A 21890-nucleotide genomic window follows, 5' to 3' on the forward strand; every position below is an offset into this window, starting at 1 on the left:
GCGGGTCCAATGACAGTTTAACTTTCTCGTAGACGAAATTGGCCTTCACTGTTGGGTCTTTATAGGCGGTCAGGCTATAGATCCTGGATACACAGGAGTTGCAGCGGTGGGAACGAGATGTGGGAATAATCCCCGTAAAAATGTAACTGTGTGTCGCTGAAACTATGATTTTTCCAAGTTACCTAGTCCCGTAAAAATTCTAATAGATTTTCTCTCTGAAACTATGATTTTTCCAAATAGGGAAGTACTAAGAAAATTGCCTTAGGATCAATTGATGATAAGCCATAGCTTAACAGCCAAAACAATCGCTAGGCAAGCAAAAGGTCGTGGATTCACTTCCCGCTAAACCAAATTATTTTTTTCAAGTTTTTAAGAATGAAAGATTTTCAGTTCTCTACTCCTTTTAATTTTACATATCTCAGATAGACATAACTATTTAATTTCACCGGTAATCACTAAAATTAGTTTTTTTGTCAGATAGCGTAGATAGTAGATACCCTGTATTAATGTCAAATTACTAGCTTTTAATTATTATTAGCTCTTTAGACTACTGGGTTTAACTACACTGTGGAGTGTTAAGTAACTTGGCCTTGGGCTTGAAATACAAAATTAAGGAAATGAATGTTTTATGCCGAAGTCCGATTTGGTTCCGAACCTTGTAAGATCATTATTATTTTAGGAACTTACGTAAAGTTGGAAAAATAGTTTGTAGGTATTCGATGATATCTATGGGCAGTATTGATTGGAATATTACTTAAAAAGAAGACGGATTAATGTTATTACTGTTAAATCTATGACACCGTAGGAAAAGAAAGGAAAAATCCTTTAAAAACTAAGTATGTACTACAAAACTTCTAAAATAACAACAGAAATAACTATGTAATGTTCAAACTATACCTACTCATAAATTGTGATGTAATGAAATGAAACGTATAGTCTGGTATTGGTTCAATCAACTGTAAATTAATTCTCTCAACACAATTCAATTACCTACTTAGTGATAAATAATGAAAATAAAAAATCCAAATAACCTCAATTGACTGTAGACGCAGGTATGCGAAAATCATGATTGATCTATGTAGTTATCAAGATACATTCTATTGCTTTTAGTAATCATTTTAAGCAGGTAATTTACTTTCTCGATTTTTGACAGACTAATTTTAAACATGTCGTCCATTTGCGACGACACTGTGATATATCAAAAACAGTGGTTTTACAGAAATCGACTTTTAAACTTTTGAATGACCATAACTCTTAAAATCAGGTTAGGATTACCTAATTGTGTATGAAACGTTTAAAGATTAACTATTAATGAATTTAAATATTTATAGTAAGACATAACTTTGCGTCTAAATTGATGAAATTATAGCGATTGAAAAAAAAAGAGACAACTTATCACGTTATTCTAGTAAAAAATAATATTTTGAAGATGGCAAGTTCAGTTGTCACGTTGTAGATGATATAAAAAAATATATTTATATAAGTCATTATTTAGATAAAACGTTGATCTTGAAATTTTTTATTTTATTTTACTAACATTACAATCAGTAAAAATGAGGTAATTATTGGAACAGGCGAATATTTCGCTTTGCCATGTTAAATTTCACTTATAAAAATATTATCTAAGTAGACAGACAGTTGTATACATACAATATTTAAGTTCACATTAAGTTTTCTTATTCTAAAACCTAATACTTATCAAAATAAACGAAAAACTCTCAAAAGTAAAACCTTGTAAACTACTACAAAAAAACACAGTAAGAGAAACTGTACTAAGTATGTATGTATGCAGAAAAAAAAATTGTAGGTACCTACTAGGTTAGTAAATAGATGTTTTTTAACAGACTAGTTATGACAATTTAATCCTAAAACTATCAACGCAAAAATCGCCGTCTCCGGCGCATAAAATGGCAAAAAAGCGACATTTTGGTACCTTTTAGGGTGTTTTAATTTTTTATACTTATTATTTATTATTTATTTATATTTTAAAATTAAATTTATAAAAGATATTTAAATAATGTATTAATAGTGAAAAAAAACAACCACTATTATTTTTATAAATAATGTAGCCATTTTATTGGCGTAGTTTTTCTGCAATAGTTATACCTATTGCAATATTATTATACAAAACAATGTTGCGCCCGCCAAAGTAAATTTGGGCTAGATGCGATAAAATTCCATCAATTGCTGATGATCTGTAATTATATTAAAACATTAAAATACCTTTTTTTGCAGAAAGCAAAACATAGCCAATACAGCTAAGTAACATTGAATAATTACATAATAATAAATAAATATATATCTGGGGTCATCCAACGCATTGCTATTCTAGCGTACTTCTACTAATAGATAATTTTGTTAGCTATCGTCTTAGATTAAGCTAATCTAAGGCTATTGTATGATAATATAAAATATTTTGCTTGTTGTGTCTGTAAAAACAGACAGTCGTATAAGTATGTTTTATTTGCACTGTATTTATAGTATTTGAACTATTCTTCAAAACGAATGTATGTTTATCAGTCTATATCTACTCATATTAGTTCCGAAGTTATTGTAGCTCAAAGAGACCCTTTCACAGCGCTCGCATAGCGCTGTTAGTCATGTTGTCGGATTAGGTTGTGGAATTCCTTCAGGCAGTGCATCGCCACAAATGTTAACCTTTGCTTTTTTGCATTGCTAGTCCCCATCTGTAATGATATCTGGAGTTTAGTATTACTGTTTAGCGTATACAACGTGACAAGTAGATATACCATTCAATTTCAATAACATGTATTCTGCAATAACAGAACATCAACAAATGACCTACAACATATTTCCAATATAGGAAAAATTTTCATCATCTACAACGTTATTAGTTAAGATGTCCCGATGATACTTCGATTTTCTTACAAGAATAACGTGACATATAAATAATTTATCTTTTACTTTGCTTTTTGTTTTAGAAGAACACTGTGATAAGTATGACGTGCCACATTGTCGAATAAAATAAAAATATTTTAAAAACTTACCTTTGTCATCAATACCGCGGTATCCTCGAGATGTCACGTTTTTCTTAAAAACGAAGAGCACCTCACATCTCAAAGCGCAGGTGGCAACTGAACTGTCACAGTGTCGAAGCCAACTAGATCGCCGAACGAGCCAGCGCTATAACGTAATATTTTGTCTCTTTCTCTCATAGTATTGTTGTTTTTGGAGTAACAAATACCCTGTTTTTGGAGATAAAAGAACGCAAGATCGCGGTTCAGAATTTCGGTAAAACAAAAAATCGTATATGTCGAGATGTCACAGTGTCGTCGCAAATGGGCGATGTGTGCAAAAGCTAGAGAATACATAGAAAGATTCCTAAAGACAAATACATAAAGTATTTCATTCAACCCTACAATTCATATCATCCTACTGGAATCTTCCAATGTAGGTTCCACAAAAGCGGCTCTGATATTAGAATGCCCACTTTATTATGGAGAACTTGGGAAATTGCCGAGTTTCCCCCTAATAATACCCTTCTTGTCGGAGAATCCTGTTTTCAGCAAATAAATATGTGATGCTTTATTTCAGGTGCAAGGGAACGTATACGCTGTGTGATTTATTCGTCTCAGGGTAGGCATATTTTTTATTGAATTTGTGAGAAACAAAGAAGATGAGGAAAATACGTAATAAACGCAAAGAATGTTACATAATAACTATACGACCTCAAGGGCTACACAAAATTAAGTCCAAACCTGGATTAAAAAGTATAATTACATATTAAATCTTGAATCTATTCTATGCTTCAGATTGTGTCGAGCTTTGACACAGTGTTTTTAAAAGGTTTGGTACTAGAAAGTCGTAATCATTAAACAATAATATTCCTGTTCACCCTAAAACTACTTTTGTCTTTGTCCTTATTATGGTGAACCTACTTCGATTTTCCATAATAGTCCAGCGGACTATAGAGAACTAGCGTTCCTCAAAATAAATACAAATCAGCTGTGGGCTGAGTGTGAGTATACATCAAAATATGCGCTCACAAGTAAGCGCGTTTAAAAAATGTATCAAAATTTTAGTTTTTGAACGTTTTCCGCTAGGGGCGCTGTACAATCCGTCATACATATAATGTCATTTTTTGATGAAAACTCACACAAGGCCCTCAGTTCGATACTGAGAACTTTGGTCTACTAGAATAACTGTCGCCTAAATATAACTACTTTTGCATTGTACTTACTCGTACCAAAAAAAGTTATTGTGTATTCCAAACTAGGTACATCATGTCATTGTCAACATAAACGAATTCGACCGCCAAAGAACAAAGCCAACCCTGCATGGTGGATTGGCATCTAATTCCACCAAATGCCCCCAGGGTAGATGACTATAAAGTTTTACAACCATCCCGTAGTTTACAGGAGCAAGCCGTAAAACTAGGATCGGGACTGCGGTATACAGGATGTGGGGAAAAGTTTTTAAATTGTGAATTCAGATATACGGTGAAATGCTGCATTTTAAATAAGCATAAAGTAGACGGTCAGTCCTGCGTACTATGATGCCACTTCAGCTCGTTAATCCGTCGGGATATGTCAGCGACTTTAGTTCGTTTACGGATATCCTCATTTCTGATTCGATCTCGTAAAGAAACACCGAGCATAGCCCTCTCCATAGCACGCTGTGCAAATTAATAAATTCTTATGAGGATTCATTGATGGATGTTTGTTACTCTTCTATGCAAAAAAATACTGAACAGATTTTTATGTTTGAGATAGAGGTAGTTTGAGAACTAAGGTATAGCCTGACCAGGAACATAAAAACCCTGGCACAGAGGCGCTTCAATTGCATTTGATAGTGCAACACTGAGTACAGTCGTACATGTGTTAAATTAATAGGCTAAATTTATGTATCAGGATCCAGGATTACGGGCTAATTTGATATTTTCATAAATTAACGAAAAATATTATTAAAGATACTATACCATCAANCAGGCTATAAAACAAAGGATAGTTTTTATCCTGAGATTTTCTGTGACAGATCGAAATTGACGCAGACGAAGCCGCGGACCAAAGCTAGATAACAATAATATTCTAAAAGTGCTTTATTTAAAGGTGGTAATATAGAAGTCATTTATGTGCAGAAAATAATTGACTTCTATGTTACCGCCTGATATATAAAAAAAACAGAATCTTTTGCTCTCAAATGTCTTTTCTATTGTAAATCCAGGTCATTAGCTGAAAAAAGCTTCAGTTCTGGCCCAATTACGTCACGTCAGTCCCTGTGACGGCTATAAACTGATAATAGGCTGGTTAATGACATCACAGAGGCCTGATGACCGGGGGCTCGTAAAATCACGGCAATTAACGTCGGACACAACTGACCGCTATCATTCATCTTAAGGGTATAAGCTTCTGAAGATTTGTTTTTATGTCTTTAAGCATTAATTTAGTTTTATTGAGATTGAGACTCTTTAAGGGTTTTTTTCGTAAAAAGGAATAATGAAATACACTCGCGAGCAAAAGTATGGAATCACTTACATAAAGTTGTTTCCACACGATCTTGTGTACCTACTAACGAATTTGTTAGTAACAAAAAAAGTGGCACCATTTTAGCTGTACTATAATGGAACAAAAGGGTATCAATGTTATTTGTTGTCGACTGTACACAAATAATATATTGTTATGGCGGGATTATAAATAATGCCGAGGAACGAGCAGTGATTTTAATGTTTTGTTGAATGTATGTTTTGTCTTCGTATAAAATTAGTTGCGAAATAATTTACACTGATTTTTATAGCTCTCATATAAGCTGAAAAATATTTCTTTGAATATTTTCAGTGTTGTGTAATAAATTCGGAATTAAAATGAACCAATTTGGTGAGATGTAATTAAACTAAAATTCATTTATTTTGCAAGTTATCGTAGGCTTTTAAAAAGCTCTTTTACATATTAGTGTAATCTATGTCTTTTTATAGTTATTATAGAAAAATAATACATTTCTTTCTTTCTAACCCTATTGTTAGGTATTGACTGTAAATTTTTAAGAGGATTATTAGTATTTTACAGTGGAAGTGGAGTAAAATCCTTGGGGGAGACCTTTGTCCAGCAGTGGATGTCATTCGGATGAAACGAACGAATAAACGCTAGTTTCCTAATTCATTTGTTTTAAAAGAGTGGGTGAAAAAGCAATGAACATTTCATCAATAATCATTTTCCCATTTAGCTTAGTTAATAGAAACTAAAACGTGGTGTACCTTATATCAGATATCAAAGGATATCTATTTAAGTACCACTTCTTTATTCGTTTGATGTCGGTGCCATACCTAAAGATAATATTTACTACGCGTCTGGTTGGTTCAAGGTTAACGTGAAAATTATGAATTATCTGACAAGAATAGGTTTAGGTATATAGGTAGGTATTACACTGGATTCTATTTTATTGAAACTGAGGAAGTTTTTTCATTTTAATATTTTATTTATATGAACGTATCAGTAGCACATAGAAGGCTTTTTTCTGCCCTTTTCATCGCCTGCTTGCATTTGTAATTTTAGACTTCTACATAATTATTAAGTTTTAATTATTAAAAAGTTTCATCAAAATCAGTATTTGTTGCACGAATGAGTAACATCTATCAACTATTACAAACTTTTGAGGAATAATAAATTACGTAATATTCGAGTAAATAATTAATTGTTAATGAACAGTCTCCAAAAACATTTAGATTAATTTGTATTTAAAAGATAACTTTATTTTAACAGAACAAAACTACCAAAACCAAAGATAAGAAAGTTTGAAACAAAAATAGAAACTCCAGAAAAAGAAACCTGAGGTTTCTTTTTAAAATTCTAAATTATGAAGTTTATGAACTCGCACGGTACCGTTTGTTGACTTAGCTTAGAGATACCAAAAGTTTGAAGAAAGCTTCGCATACGAAAACTCAGAAGTCATAGGGTTTCGCTGATACTGAAAAGTTTATGCGAAAGAATAAGTTTGTATTAAGAAAACAAAAATACTTGGTATGTATTTTAAGAGGAGTTTCGTTTCAAACGTAGATCAGAGAGAGTTTCATAAAGAAAAATAAAGCAGTCTCTACCTAAGTACACATTGGTGTAACAAGAAAGTTATTTATATTACTAAAGCCTGGTCCGTGAGCACGTAGAATTTTGTCCAATGACCCCAACACTCACACACTCACTGCGGGCGCCCGTCGCACAGTCGCGACAGCAATATAATTACGCGCGAGCGATAAGGATGGGTAGCTTGGGGTCATTGGACAAAATTCTACGTGCTCACGGACCAGGCTTTAGTGGCTGCCCGCGACTTCGTAAGCGTGGATCCCGTTTTACCCCCATAGGGTTTGAATTTTGCAAAATCCCGTCTTAGTGAGCACCTACTTTCTAAAAGGAAAACGTGCAAAATTTGAGACTTCTAGCACTTGTAGTTTCTGAGATTTCTTGATGAGTGAGTGAGCCAGTCAGTCAGACAGTCAGTCAGACCTTTCGCTTTTATAGGTACAGATTATTTATTATTTTGTATAGAATAATAAAATTAGATGTTATTTTATATAGATTATTTAGAGATAGGGAATGTAAATATCCTTGGACATTTTACACTATGCTTCTAGTCCCAAACTAAGCAAAGCTTGTACTATGGGTATTAGACAACGGATATAAACATACTTACATTTTTTTTTGTAAATACATACATATTATACATAGGAACACCCAGACCCATCACATAAATTAAATTCATAATTTCAATTTCTGCCCGGCCGGGAATCGAATCCGGGACCTTTCGGCATAGTAGTCCGTTCCGAACCACTACACCAAACGGCCGACTAAATGTGCTTTATAACAACTCTAAAATTCACATTGTCCACAAAATCCAGGATTAATTCGATCCTCTCATAAAATATTAATTAAGGATCGATCAGTGGATCATGAGCATCCTTTCAGATTTATCGCCAATCCATTATTTTACTACCCTCACTTTGTCGCGGAGACAAATGTCACCTTGATAACGTAATTACGTAACAAAATGGCGCAATTAATTTAATTGAAATATTTCAAAGGCTTGAACGTTTTGAGGAGCGGTCAGACGAGTTTAACAACTTTTAAGTTAATATTACAGTAATAATTGATGATATCATAAGATTAATTGTTGTAAATACAGTTTTTACTCCATTTAGAATGTGTACTTATAGTTGTTGCAATGGAGAAGTTTCGTGATGTTGAAAACATTATATTTAGGGCCCTGTAACTTTTGTATTTGTAGAGATATTTTCATGATTCTTTCACAATTATTATTAGTTTTACTTATATTTTCAAGATTGGAAACTTGTCCACTGCTGTGATGTTTTGCAATTCTATGGGAAATAAATATGCCAGGGGCAACCAACAAAATTTTACACAATCAAATTATGTTGATTAAACTTTGGCTCCATAACAATGTACCTACATAAAGTATACATTCATCCATATTGACCCATTATTCCTGAATGTGCAAAAACCCTCATACAACGAATAATTCATGAAGTCATACAAATATTTGACTTCCATACATTGTGCGGTGCCGAAGGACGCCGAACAATTTGCTGGCTGACTGCACCCTTCATGGCGCGAGTCAATCAAAAGTTGTTTTTGCTTTTTTTGTTGTACCAAAATGATGGGTTGAGTTCAGTAGTAGATTTACATGATTTCATGGTTTTTTGAGGTAAAATCTACACTAATATTTTAAAGAGGAAAGTTGGTTGTTTGTTCGTATTGAATAGGCTCCAAAACTACTGGACCGATTTGAAAAAGATCTTTCACCATTAGAATCCAACATTATTTCTGACAAGGGGCCGCCCGCGACTTCGTACGCGTGGATCCCGTTTTACCCCCTTAGGGGTGGAGTTTCGTAAAATCCTTTCTTAGCGGATGCCTACGTCAAAACATCTAACTGCATGCCAAATTTCAGCCCGATCCGTCCAGTGGTTTGGGCTGTGCGTTGATAGATCACTATGTCAGTCAGTCAGTCAGTCACCTTTGAGTTACTCGTATATACAATTAGTTACTTTTCGTGGTGTTTTATTAAATTTTGTCATAATATTATTTTGCCGGCTGGCTTCGTATTTAAAGTAGTATATTTCACAAGTTGTTTTAAGCGAATTAAAGACATTATAGAATGGTACTTTACTATTATTATTCTCACCTTAAGGTGTTAATTAAATTAGGTGGTAGAACTACAAAAATAACCTTTGTGTCTGTCTTTGCAATAAAACAAAGTGAATAAATACAGACGAAGGGCTCTCGAAATTGTTTTCAGATGGGTTTAATTTAAATGTATTATAATTGCAGATTCTGTGAGGTCTGCTACGCTTAGGTCAGGGCTTGACAGCACTTGTGGACACTTTGTCAATCTATAGCTATACTACACTCGCGAGCAAAACTATGGAATCACTTACATGAAGTTGTTTCCACGCCATCTTGTGTACTAACGAATTTGTTAGTAACAAAAAAAGTGACACCATTTTAAAGACTAAACTTTTAACTTTAAATTGATACCAAATTCATTTAAATCACACCAGTATTTAAAAAGATATCCCGGCTCATGTGAAGAAGTAAGGAAAAATACATGTATCAACTGTTTGATACGTCGCGAGGTGCGGCCTATTTACCCCCTATAAAAGCACGTATTTTCGGATTTTTGCTTTCACACGTTGATCCATACACATCTCCGCTTCTTTTGACACTTTACCTGGGAATCTACACCTTCAGAAGCAGCACAAATCGTTGCACTATTGCAAGAAGGGCTCAGCCAGCGGGCTGTCGCACGTCAGCTCCACATAAGCCAGTCCTGGGTTTCGAAAGTTTTAAGACGCTTTCGGGAGACTGGTGGCTTTGTCCCGAGACCAAGTTCTGAACAGCGCCGGTGCACATCGCAGAGGGATGACCGTTTTTTCATGTCAACCTCTCTATGAAATCGTCATTTGACTGGTATCAACGTCCAGCAAGAGCTCAAAAATGTTTGTAGGATAGCTATTAGCGAGTGGACAGTTCGTCTAAGATATAAGCAATAGAATTTGACTCCAAAAAGGCCTGCCACAGGCTCGAAACTGACGGCAGGTCACCGATAAGCACGCTTTCAATTTTCTCGTACACATCTCGATGGGAAGTCGAGCAAGCCACCCTCATTAGCCACTGTTTCAGCGAACCAGCACTGCACAAATCGCTCCCCAGGCCGCCTATAGACCCGACCTCTTCGTCTGCTGCACTGCAAACACAGTCTGCATTCATTGGAGAACAAAACTCGCCTCCATTACTCGCCTTCCCATCAAAATAAGTGCGAGCTAATTGAAAGCGTGCTAGTCGGTGACTTGCCGTCAGTTTCGAGCCCGTGGCAGACCTTTTTGGAGTCAAATTCTATTGCTCATATCTTAGACGAACTGTCCACTCGCGTTAGCGCACACTAACATTTCTGAGCTCTTGCTGGACGTCGATATCAGTCAAATAACGATTTCATAGAGAGTTTGACATGAAAAAATGGTCATCCTTCTGCGATGTGCACCGGCGCTGTTCAGAACTAGGTCTCGGAATAAAGCCACCAGTCTCCTGAAAGCGTCTTAAAACTTTAGAAACCCAAGACTGGCTTATGTGGAGCTGACGTGCGACAGCCCGCTGGCTGAGCCCTTCTTGCAATAGTGCAACGATTTGTGCTGCTTCTGAAGATGTAGAGTCTCAGGTAAAGTGTCAAAAGAAGCCGAGATGTGTATGGATCAACGTGTGAAAGCAATAATCCGAATACACGTGCTTTCATAGGGGTAAATAGGCCGCAACTCGCGACGTATCAAACAGTTGATTCATGTCCTTTTCCTTACTTCTTTACATCAGCATAGATATCTTTTTAAATACTGGTGTGATTTAAATGAATTTGGTATCAATTTAAAGTTAAAAGTTTAGTCTTTAAAATGGTGTTACTTTTTTTGTTACTAACAAATTCGTTAGTACACAAGATCGCGTGGAAACAACTTCATGTAAGTGATTCCATACTTTTGCTCGCGAGTGTAGTTTACGTTAAATATTACAAAACGTATAAAAAACTTGATTTTAGCCAAAACAAAATCCTGAAATAGTAAAAGTTACTTACGTAAAATTTATCTGAAAAAATCTTAGTTCTTTTTGTTATTTCTTGAAGTCGACTCCCGGGGTTCCTTGGATCCAAGATAGAGAAACACTGACATATTATAAACAGAAAGACAGTGTACTAAATATTCTAAATATTATCATACATACACCATTCTGTTATTTATTCCTGCTCATGGGACCGCCATAAACCTGCGCTATAATGGGCTGAACAATAATAGGCCAGATGGTGCATATACCTATGGTTTTACAGCGCAGACCATGTAGAACATAGACGTCAAAAAGTATAGTTTTAAGGACAGCAATAAAGAGATTTTAGGATCTTACAGTGAAACATTATTACACTAAAGAGTCAAAGAAAAGTTGGACATAATAAAATATGTGGTAGTTAAAGCCATGTACTCATTAGGCGACATTTGTTGATAAACACTGTTTATAAACTGTTCATAAACAATGTTTCAGAATGTAAATGTTCATCATCTCTGTAAACAGTTTATAAACAGTTCATAAACATAGGTGATGAAACATTGTTTATGTTACATGTTGCCGTGCTCTCCGCTATGAGTGGAGAGCAAGACGAAACATCTAGTTTATAGACAGAAGTCAACAGGTGTGGACGTGTGTTGCGCGAGTTTATAATCATGGAGGTAGTGTGGTCCAACAACCAAATTTCGATGCTCATAGAGCTTTATCACCAACGTAGTACCTATTCTTTGGGACGCTTCAAATAAAGACTATAAAGATAAATAAAAAAAAAATGATGCTTGGACCGACATTGCTGCAGAATTGCATATGTCGCAAAAAGAAGTGGAAAAGTTGGTGACATCCTGATGAAGTTCTGAAATGACCCATCAGATCCGCGGAGGTCATTAAATACATAACTTCTATTCAACAGATAGTTTCGAATCCACCACCTTTCCTTCTTTTTTTTTTTTGGATTAATGCTCTTGTGAATTATTACGTAAGCAGCAGCGAGCATCACTACCTCCTCGGGCGACATCCTATCAACAACTGACAAGTGTGGACGGCCAAGTTTCAGAAACCTGTGTTTATGGTAAACTTGTTTCACACTAGTCATAAACAGTTTATCAACAAATGTTGCCTAATGAATACGTGACTTAACACTAGCTCATTGATATACTTTTTTATGCACTTTACACAAGCTTATGGTGTCACTTTTTTACTAATTTGGTGGACTTACTAGTTATTCATTTCAAAGGTCATCATTATCATTATCTCAGCCACAAGACGTTCACTGCTGAACATAGACACAGTAGATAAATCAAACAGTACGGAAGCTTCATACAAACGCTCGAAATCAGACTCACGTACACAGACGCACGCTTTACACGAGCACAGAATAAGTAATAGTACAGGTACAGAAGGATTACTCCGCAAGACGATTTAAATAAATGCAAGTCTTGCTACGACGCGATACAGTGGAATTCAGCTCGCACAGCACTACGTACCTACAATTTTATTCACCTACAAGTTTTGTCTCTTTCTATCGCGTGCCTCTGAACTCTTCTTACGCTGTTAGGGTTGCTGTCTAGTGAAAAAATAATTAATCTCAATATTTGTAATGAAGTACGTATGTAGGTAAGTAAGTATTACTGTTATTTTACCTTTGTAAAAATAACATTTCAAATATACCTAATTAGGATTAAAAAACTTGTTTTATTACAATGTCTTCATTCATACCTATTTTAACATAAGACAGATAAATTAAACATACCTACTATTACAGAAAAAAGAAGAATCCTATACTATCCTAAGAATTTTATTATTGATTACCTACATGGCCAACATACCTTTCAGCATCTTTACAGTACGGAAGCTTCATACAAACGCTCGAAATCAGACTCACGCACACAGACGCACGCTTTACACGAGCTCTAAGCGAACCTCGCAGTCCATCCGTCGCGGGTGTCGCGCGCGTTGTGTTTTTAATAATAATTTTATTGCATGCACTGTCCGCTGTATTTTTAAAAACATGCCACGAGTGTATTGCGTAGTATACGGCTGCTTGAACTCGGCATCTTCATAACCAGAACTTTCATTTTTTAAACTTCGTAATAATTCTGAATAATTGTAAAAATGATTAAATATTGCTTTTTAAATAAAGTGCTTACATCTGATTTTGTAATAGTTCTTTTTAAATTACGTAATTACGCTTTTTAACAATTTATGTGTTCTATTTGATAAAGTAATTTGCTCCGCACGCTTTTGTACTAAGTGATGAACTGTATTTAAAATGAGGCAATAGCTATGTGAAAGTAAGTATCCGGTATTTTATTTATGAGAATAGAATATCTTCTATCGGCCTCTAATAGTACTTAATCAATTTATTCGATTATGTATTCGATCATTATAGAACCTAATTAACGTTTTATTTTTTTGTTAACTACTTAGTCAATTAATTTATTCCATTAGGTATTTGATAATTAAAAAAACCTAAATAAACGTTTTAATAAATAAGGAAGTCAGAACCTTATTAATTTTATAAAGATTAAGAGTGCCAACCCTAACAATCAGTTGAAGTGTAGATATTTAACTCGCCGAAAGGGCTAAGTTTCCGCACTGCTTTAGCTCATATATATACTGTGACATAGATCTCCCACAATGATTTCCACATCGCCCGGTGGGTAGCGGCCTTGAAAGATCAGCATGGTGTCGTAGCATCTCAGTAGATAAATCCAAGACGTTGGCTTTTGAAACACCTTTCAAAAATTTAAAGAAAGAAATATTTATTACTATTGGGTCAGGTCATGATGAACATCACTTAGAGAATAAAGAAAGTATACGAAAAAAAGACAGAAATAGCACATAAATATTACAAAGAAATAAAAAGTGAACTGAGCAGTGCCACCCTGTTGCAACAGCGATGCCCATCGCAATGGGACTCCACTCAGCATATTATGCCGTGGCCCACGGTGGGGAAGGCCACGACGCTGGTTTTCAGTGTCAGTCAAAATTGCCAAGTAGGTAATCAATTTATTTTTGTTTTTGTGGTATCTATTAATTGTACTTGTCTGTACTTCACTACCATGACACGAGACAGTTAATTTTCTGTTATTTACGTATTATTGTGGTTTTCATGGCTATTCTGGTGGGACAACTGTGAAGACTGTCACAAATATGAGACCTTTTACTTTGTAGCTCATGTTTAATGACACGTTGTGAATTTTATAGTGAACTAGCTTTCCGCCCGCGGCTTTTCGCGCGTGGACTACATTATCTACATATTTTACGGAATCCTATTTTTTTCCAAATTAAAATTTTGCCTATGTTACTCGTGGATAATGTAGCTTTCGAATGGTGAAGGAATTTTTAAAAACGGTCCAGTAGTTTTTGAGCCTATTCATTACAACCAAACAAACAAACTCTTTATGATATTAGTGTAGATAACTAGCTTTTTCCCTCGGTTTCACCGGTGTAAAACTTAGTTACCTGCAAGGTGGACCGACGACATCGTAAAGGTAGCAGGCAAGCGCTGGACGCAGGCCGCTACCAATCGATCAACGTGGAAAGCATTGGGGGAGGCCTATGTTCAGCAGTGGACGTACTATGGCTGAAATGATGATGATGATGATGATGAAAACTTAGTTTGTCGTAGAAATATCTGTTAGCTTATAAGTATTTATTCTGATGTATGAACAATAATACTGTTAACTTTCATCAACATTAATTTGATAGTTTTTGCGTGAAAGAGCTACTGCTCTACAAATGTTTGTAACTACAAACATCCATCAATACTAAGAAACTCATTATAATATTATGTAGATTTTGCATGTCTCTTCTAGAAATCGAATTCAGGACCTCTAATCAATATTGAGCAATCTAACTCTATTATTATCAAGCCATATTTTGTTTTAAAAAATATTATTTATTAAAAATTAAAGGACTAATTACACTCTACTTTTACCCTAAAAAAATAGAGTTACCTACTCCGCCCCTCCAATTTCCCAGAAAACGCCCGTATTCCTAATCCAGTCCTTAATTTATTCATCAATGCTTGAGTTTTCGGCCGTTGACAGCTGCTCGTTTATTCATAAAGAGGTCAGTAGCCGGCTGTAGGGCCAGTTCGACGGAAACATTATATTTTAATTAATATAGCCTGTATCACGTTGGCAACCCGATGTCCTATGTGAAGGACAATCGGGGCAACGCGGCGCGATGCGATCATCAAGTAGTCATTGTAATGAAGCTTTGCAAAGGATTATAGTACAAGTCGTTTGGAACCAATTTAGTTATGATGTCTACTCAAAATTTATGAGTATAGGACATACAAAAAAATTATAGATATACAAAATAAAAAAAAAACATTGATGAGATTTTTGATTTTAATTTTGTATGCAAAAATAATAATGAAACTATTTTGTACTCTTTGAAGCACTTCATCTAAATGAGTCAAATAAATGTACTTTATTTAGTGTTAATTTAGTAATTGAAGTTGTCTTCTATCTTTATACCAAATCTCATCTAAATCGGTTCAGTAAAAGTAAAAGAGTAACAAACATCCATTCTGCATCAACTCAGACTTTCACATTTAAAATATTAGTTGAACTGACGCAATTTATAGTTCATGTTTCCCAGTTTCATTGCACATAAAATTTAACTCACCGATATATTTTATCGCTATCGTAACTCAATTATCTCGTATCTATTTTATCCGAGTGTTTTGATATTCGCAATTGACAGATACTTTATTTAACGGTAATCCATTTAATCGGACGCATTCCACCAACAAGTCAAATTTTCCATTTTGAACCTTAAGACAAGGGGTTAAAGTTCAAATTACGGTGGCTGCATATCCTACATACTTATTATGGGTTAACGAACACGTATTATAGAGTGCTCGATATACCAGCGTTGATTAACGCGGATTCGAGTCCCGGACATTAGTGTCGTCGAAATTAACCCATGCATTGAATTATTTGGAGCATTATTTGCATAATGACACAGATAAAATTGATCAGCCAGGCCTGAGGCACTGAATTGGTATCGAAGTGAACACTTCATATAAGTATTTGACAAAAAAAAAACAAATTTAACAAAAAATGCCTATGTTTGTCAGAAAAACTGTAGAATTATGATGGTGAAAGAGTAGTTTCGGAGCCTATTCAATACAAGCAAACAAACAATCAAATCTTTCCTCTTTATAATATCAGTAAAGTAAAGTAGGTAATAGAATAAACCCCCTGAAAAGTTCAGATTTGAATTTTTATCACTTAACACTTACTTCAAATATCAGAGAATTTTCTTGTGGACTTGCTTTTATATTATAGCTGTGACGCTGCACTCACCCGTGTGATGACGTCACTTGAATAGCACGCGCTAATTGGCGAATTACAGCGTGTCAGTATTATGCAAGAGATATCTAATTTGCTCTGGCGCTTATAATAAATGTCACTATTTATTTAAATCCAGTCTACACTACACATCAAACTATACATTGTTGTTTGGGAATAGAATCTATTAAAACAAATTTAGGATACCATGATGCTTACTTTAATATCATCGACATGATGCAAAGGTCTCCCCCAATGTTTTCCATAACATGTGCTTATCATCCAGGTATATCTCAGGACCTTCACCAGATCGTCAGTCCACCTAGTGGGTACTTGATTGGCTGACTGGCAAAGGGTCCGAGTTTCTTTCACCACTTCTTCTCAGCACCAGCCCAAATGTTGTCCCGAAGTGGTGGTAGGGCAAGCTATATTTGGGACGTGTATAACTGCCCTGGAAAGGGCCTATGCACTGAATAAACTATTTGAATTTGATGTGCTAGTACTAGTGCATAGGGCAAACTTAATGTCATAGAATTACTTAGTAAATTGTTTGCTCAATATTGAAGTAATAGACTCTAGAAAAAGCAACATTGTTTTATAAAGTAGTCTTTAGATAAGTATCTGTTCGATTAAGTTGCATTTAGTTTATTGGATTAGATACTCGTAAAGTAGGACATCAATTGAGTTCAAGCTATCGTGAAATCTAATCTAAGTTGATCGATATTTACAATATTGTAAAGTATGTTTTACAAATTAACAGATGCGTGAGCAAAATTGTTTAAAACGTTAACTTATTAAGACTATGCCCAATAAGTAACGAATTTTAACTGATAAATATAACAAATTTTCCAAGTATAAATCGCTTCTAAAGATGGCAACTTAAGAGATTATTCATAAGCCCATCCTATTGCACGATTTTTAAAATAAGAATTTTTGATAAGGATTTTCTTGTAAAAATATTCGTGATGCGGATTATAAATACGACTCACAAAAGGTTGTTTTAATTTAAATTATGAGAATTTTAAAAGCAACGTCTAGAGTTTCATTAACATCATACTGTCTCTATCCAATTGCAGAAATGAGTATGACAGGTACTTTTTTCTGAATGAGTCTATTCTGTAATTTATGGAAGAATGTACTTAACTTAAATATTGGAGTTTAATAAGTTAAAGTGAACCAGTGGGCTGAGTGTGAGTTTTTGGGCTGAGTGAAAAAAATGTATGAAAATTTTATTTTTTGAAAGTCTCCAAGAAAGGCACTGTACAATCCGTCATACATTCAATGTCATTTTTTGACGCGCTCACTAGTGAGCGCGTTTTATAAAAACTCACACTAGGCCCTCTGATGTTTTAATAATTTTGCAATGTGAGTTGTTGCTTTACAAATTAGCGAATTTGGGGTAAAAAATTCTTTAGTATTTACAAAAACATATTGCCAAAAAGGACACTTAGTTACAAGATTTTTAAATTTAAGATTTGATAGAGATAAATAAATAAATTTTAGAAAAACACCTGTCAAATAATTGTATACAATACAGAGAACATCTTTTCATCTACTTTAGGTTATGTTAATAAGTGCTTAGATCGTTTTGAAGCCCGACCAAAGCCAGGCGGCAGTCATTTGCATTAGAAATGTAAGTAGGCACTTACTCTTTCTTTGATTTTGATGCAAAAGTGGTTTCCACCATCTGTTTTCATTTAAATATTCTGCGGAAAAGGCAGGAATAAAATTATGGTGTGTTTTGTAAAGATGGCGCATCAAGCTGTAAAATAAACTTTAGCATTTTATGCACTTGTAGGTAACAGCTTTTTTTTATCCACAACGAGGAAGCTCTTGGCCTGTATCTCACCTGATGGAAAGTGACGATCAAGCCGAAGGTGGAAGCGAGCTTCACCCTGAATCCTCAACCACGGAGGAACTGGCTATCTTACCTCTTACTGCCGGAACACAACAATGCTGTTAACATTGTTGTTATGGCGACAGACATAGGTAAGATGGTGGTAGCTAGCCAGGCGGACTTAGAACAAGCCCTACCACCAACCAAACCCAACAGAAAAATCTGCCCCCACTAGGAATCGAACCCGGGACCTCTGCGTCTGAAGCAGGTGGTCTTGCCACTAGACCACAGAGGTGGTTATTTTGGAACAGGTGCTTTTTGGGACTGATAAATTTAAAAGCGACTAAGTTTTATTTTCTACAAAATTTAATACAAAGGTTTCTTAAAACTAAGCAATCTATCAAATAAATAGAATTGGCTAACAATTATTAACTCCTTAGGGCTATATCACGGTAATACTATCTATACAGTATTCCAACTCGGCCATATTTTTGAAATAAATGTCAACAGCCGCGCGGTACGTCACAGTATGACAACATGCGATAGGGCTGCCCACCTACAGTACCCAGTTTAATTACATCTGCCTACTTAGAATTTCTATCTAGTTTTGTGATTGTATTTTTTTATTTAGTTAGACAAACAAAATACTTTGTGAATGGAATAGGTTAAAAATGTGTGTTGTTTTGTTATTAGTAGATTTAATTTAGTAAAAACTACTTAAATGATTTCGAAACTTTAATAATCATAATGATCTGTTACTTTAATTTCGGGCGGGCGAGGTCGTGGGCAAAAGCTGGTTTGATACAGTATAATTTTCATTTCAAATCAAACTGACAGAAAATGACAATTTGACTAGTTTTTGACCAATTTGACCGTAAATGACGGTCAGTCAAATTCAATCAGTTTTGTCATTTTAAACATTTGGCCACCGACGTCCATTCGGCACATTCGCGACACCCCCGACTTTTGCATACCGAGCGCATACCGAGATTTGAATTTGGAAAGAAAGTTCTCGTTTCGTCTGTTTATATGAAGTTACAATACTGTATGATATTATTACCGTGGCTATATTTCACCGGGACACCATGGCGGCGCAACCAGTCGCCGCTACCAACAAAATGTATACAGCTCTATAGAGAGTTACTCACCTGGTGTCCGTTTGGTTGCGCAAAGCTGTATACATTTTGTTGGTAGCGGCGACTGGTTGCGCCGCCATGATGTCCCGGTGAAATATAGCCCTTAGTGACATGGGTATTCAGCAGCACACCAGACTATACTTTTTTTGGAAAACCGCCTTTATTACAACAGGAAATTATACCACAGTTTGACGTAATGGAAGGTAAGTAGGTTTTTATAGTCTTGAAAATGTTTGTATGGCGCTAGTAATTCATAGAAAGAAGTTAGAAAATATTTTATTTGGCACTAATTTTACAAACCATTTAACAATTTAAGAAAATGTGCCAAAAGGGACACCTGCTCAGTATCTTGGCCGCATCATACAAAAACACAAAAAACATCATAACAACATAAACAACTCTCATTACGGTCGTTACATTCGATATTTTCCTGTAAAAGGATCCGAAAAATCCGTAAACGAAGTCGCTTCACCGTCGCTTATCCGACGAAGCAATTACGAAGTTTGGACGAACATCGAAAAATAATTATGGCGAAGTAACAAAGCCATTACGGGGATTCCTTCATTTTTAATTGAGTCTCTTAATTAGTTGTGGAAGTGTGTGGTGATTTGGGTGAAGCAAAAAAAAAGATGTTTTTGATGAGATTTTTTATCCCAACTTACAATTTTGGTCAAAAAGTTTTTTACCTAGCCTACTTACTTACTTAGTAATTTTTCATTAAATATTTCAACTTATATTATCTACGACTTCGTACGCGTGGATCCCGTAGTTTTACCCCCTTAGGGGTGGAGTTTCGTAAAATTGTTTCTTAGCGGATGCTGCTTGCTTGAATATGAATCAAATATCCAACTTCTTTAAAAAAAAACAATTTAGTTTGAAATAACCACTTTTCCCTTTACTATTTATTATAGTAGGGTAGGTACAGTACAATACCGCGTAAATCGCCTCTACATTAAGTATTCGTATTGCCCGCAACCCCGTGCGACTATTGACCGCCATAGTCTGAGCAAACCAGCCAGGTTATTATCATCAATCTATCATACGCATGTCATGAGAAACCACTGACATTATTGTGTTTGTTTCTAAATAAATGTCCAGCCGCATATGATTCTTTCTTACTTTTTCTTATTCTTTAGGTAAGTAAGTATGCATACATATTATATCCTATATCCCAACCTAGCCCAGCGTGGGGAAGGGTAGTGTAGGCCAAATGCTTAATGGTCTTCTGGTAAATTGGAAAGGACTTTGCCCCTGCGGTGGAAACTAAAGAAATGTCCTCCTGATCCTGATAATGGTGATTATGATGATGATGGTTGATTTCTGAAAGTTATCTACAACTAGCTGACCCGGCGAACTTTGTTCCGCCTTAATGGCAATAAATAAGCAGACTTTTTTTTATTTCGAACGGGATAAAAAGTATCCTATGTCCTTCTCCTGGCTCTAAACTACCTCCCTGACAATTTTCAGCTAAATCGGTTCAGCCGTTCTTGAGTTATAAGTGGAGTAACTAACACGACTTTCTTTTATATATATAGATAGGGAATGGTTTGTGCCAGAACAGGTAATTTATGCCCGTTTTCACCATCGATCCCTTAAGCGTTTGCTAACTAAATATCACTTTGGTTAAACGATCGCCTAAACTGCCCACTAACCTAAGTTCGTTTTCACCATGCTATAGTAAACTTAAGTAGGGACTCTTTTGTCAGGTGGCGTTTCTTCGTGCGCCTAGTGACGTTTGAAAAACCGGTACTTTCCGATAAAATATTTTATTGGGAATATCTTACGTATTTCACAGAAACAAATGAAATAAAAGTAAAACTAAGAAATAGTTGACCAAAACTGATGTCTTTTTGTATTTTTGAGTTATTATTAAAGACAAAAAAGATATTTGGGCTATTATGTAATCTGTGGTTTGGGTGCATAATGTAATTCCTTTGCCTTAAAAAAAGTAAATGTCAAGATGACTGCTGCACCACAATAAATGAAAATAAAAATGTACATATTGATTTTGATAGATATTTTGTTGAGTTCTGTGGCGTGGAGCATATGCTCGATAAAAACGACAATGGAAAAAAGAAATGAAGCAAAATTTTTCCCTCAAGGAAAAAGATAAATTGGTTATAATTTTACTTGCCCACAAGGATACTGTACGAGCACGTCAGCATCGACCGCGACCTACGTGCTAGCCGACTGGCCCATGAACCCTCAACGTGCACCGTAGGCACTCTACACCGACGGCACATTGGACTGGACACATTGAATTGTGTAAATCTTGTATATGTCAACGTGAAATTGTGAACTCTGTCAGTTTATAATATAACGCGTTAGATTGTAAACTAACAGTGGGTTAGGTTAGGTTAGATTGTAATTTAACTACGTCAGATTATAATCTGACGGAATTCACAATTTTACGGTGACATATATAAACCAGATACCTATCAACCGTCCGCGTTGTGTTTCATTTACCCCCACTGAGGCCAAGAAAGCCTTAGTGCAGCCCTCCTTCCTATCAAATCTTTATTATATCTAATTATAAGGTATTGTT

The 21890-nt window shown here is 35.3% G+C and overlaps 1 protein-coding gene and 1 long non-coding RNA gene across 4 annotated transcripts in view; both read right to left on the bottom strand.

The window, feature by feature from the left end:
- LOC114352475 (KH domain-containing, RNA-binding, signal transduction-associated protein 2) overlaps positions 1-21890 on the bottom strand; it is a 128935-nt gene that overhangs the window by 97502 nt on the left and 9543 nt on the right. The gene's annotated exons all lie outside the window — the stretch shown is intronic.
- On the bottom strand, positions 2162-3045 carry LOC114352477 (uncharacterized). The gene is made up of 2 exons (XR_003655861.1): positions 3009-3045; positions 2162-2687 (listed from the first exon to the last, which is right to left on the bottom strand). It is a non-coding gene; the product is annotated as an uncharacterized LOC114352477 (long non-coding RNA).

Source organism: Ostrinia furnacalis, unplaced genomic scaffold (genome assembly GCF_004193835.3).
Source record: "Ostrinia furnacalis isolate ACB-3 unplaced genomic scaffold, ASM419383v2 OfSCF1376, whole genome shotgun sequence".
NCBI classification, from domain to species: domain Eukaryota; kingdom Metazoa; phylum Arthropoda; class Insecta; order Lepidoptera; family Crambidae; genus Ostrinia; species Ostrinia furnacalis.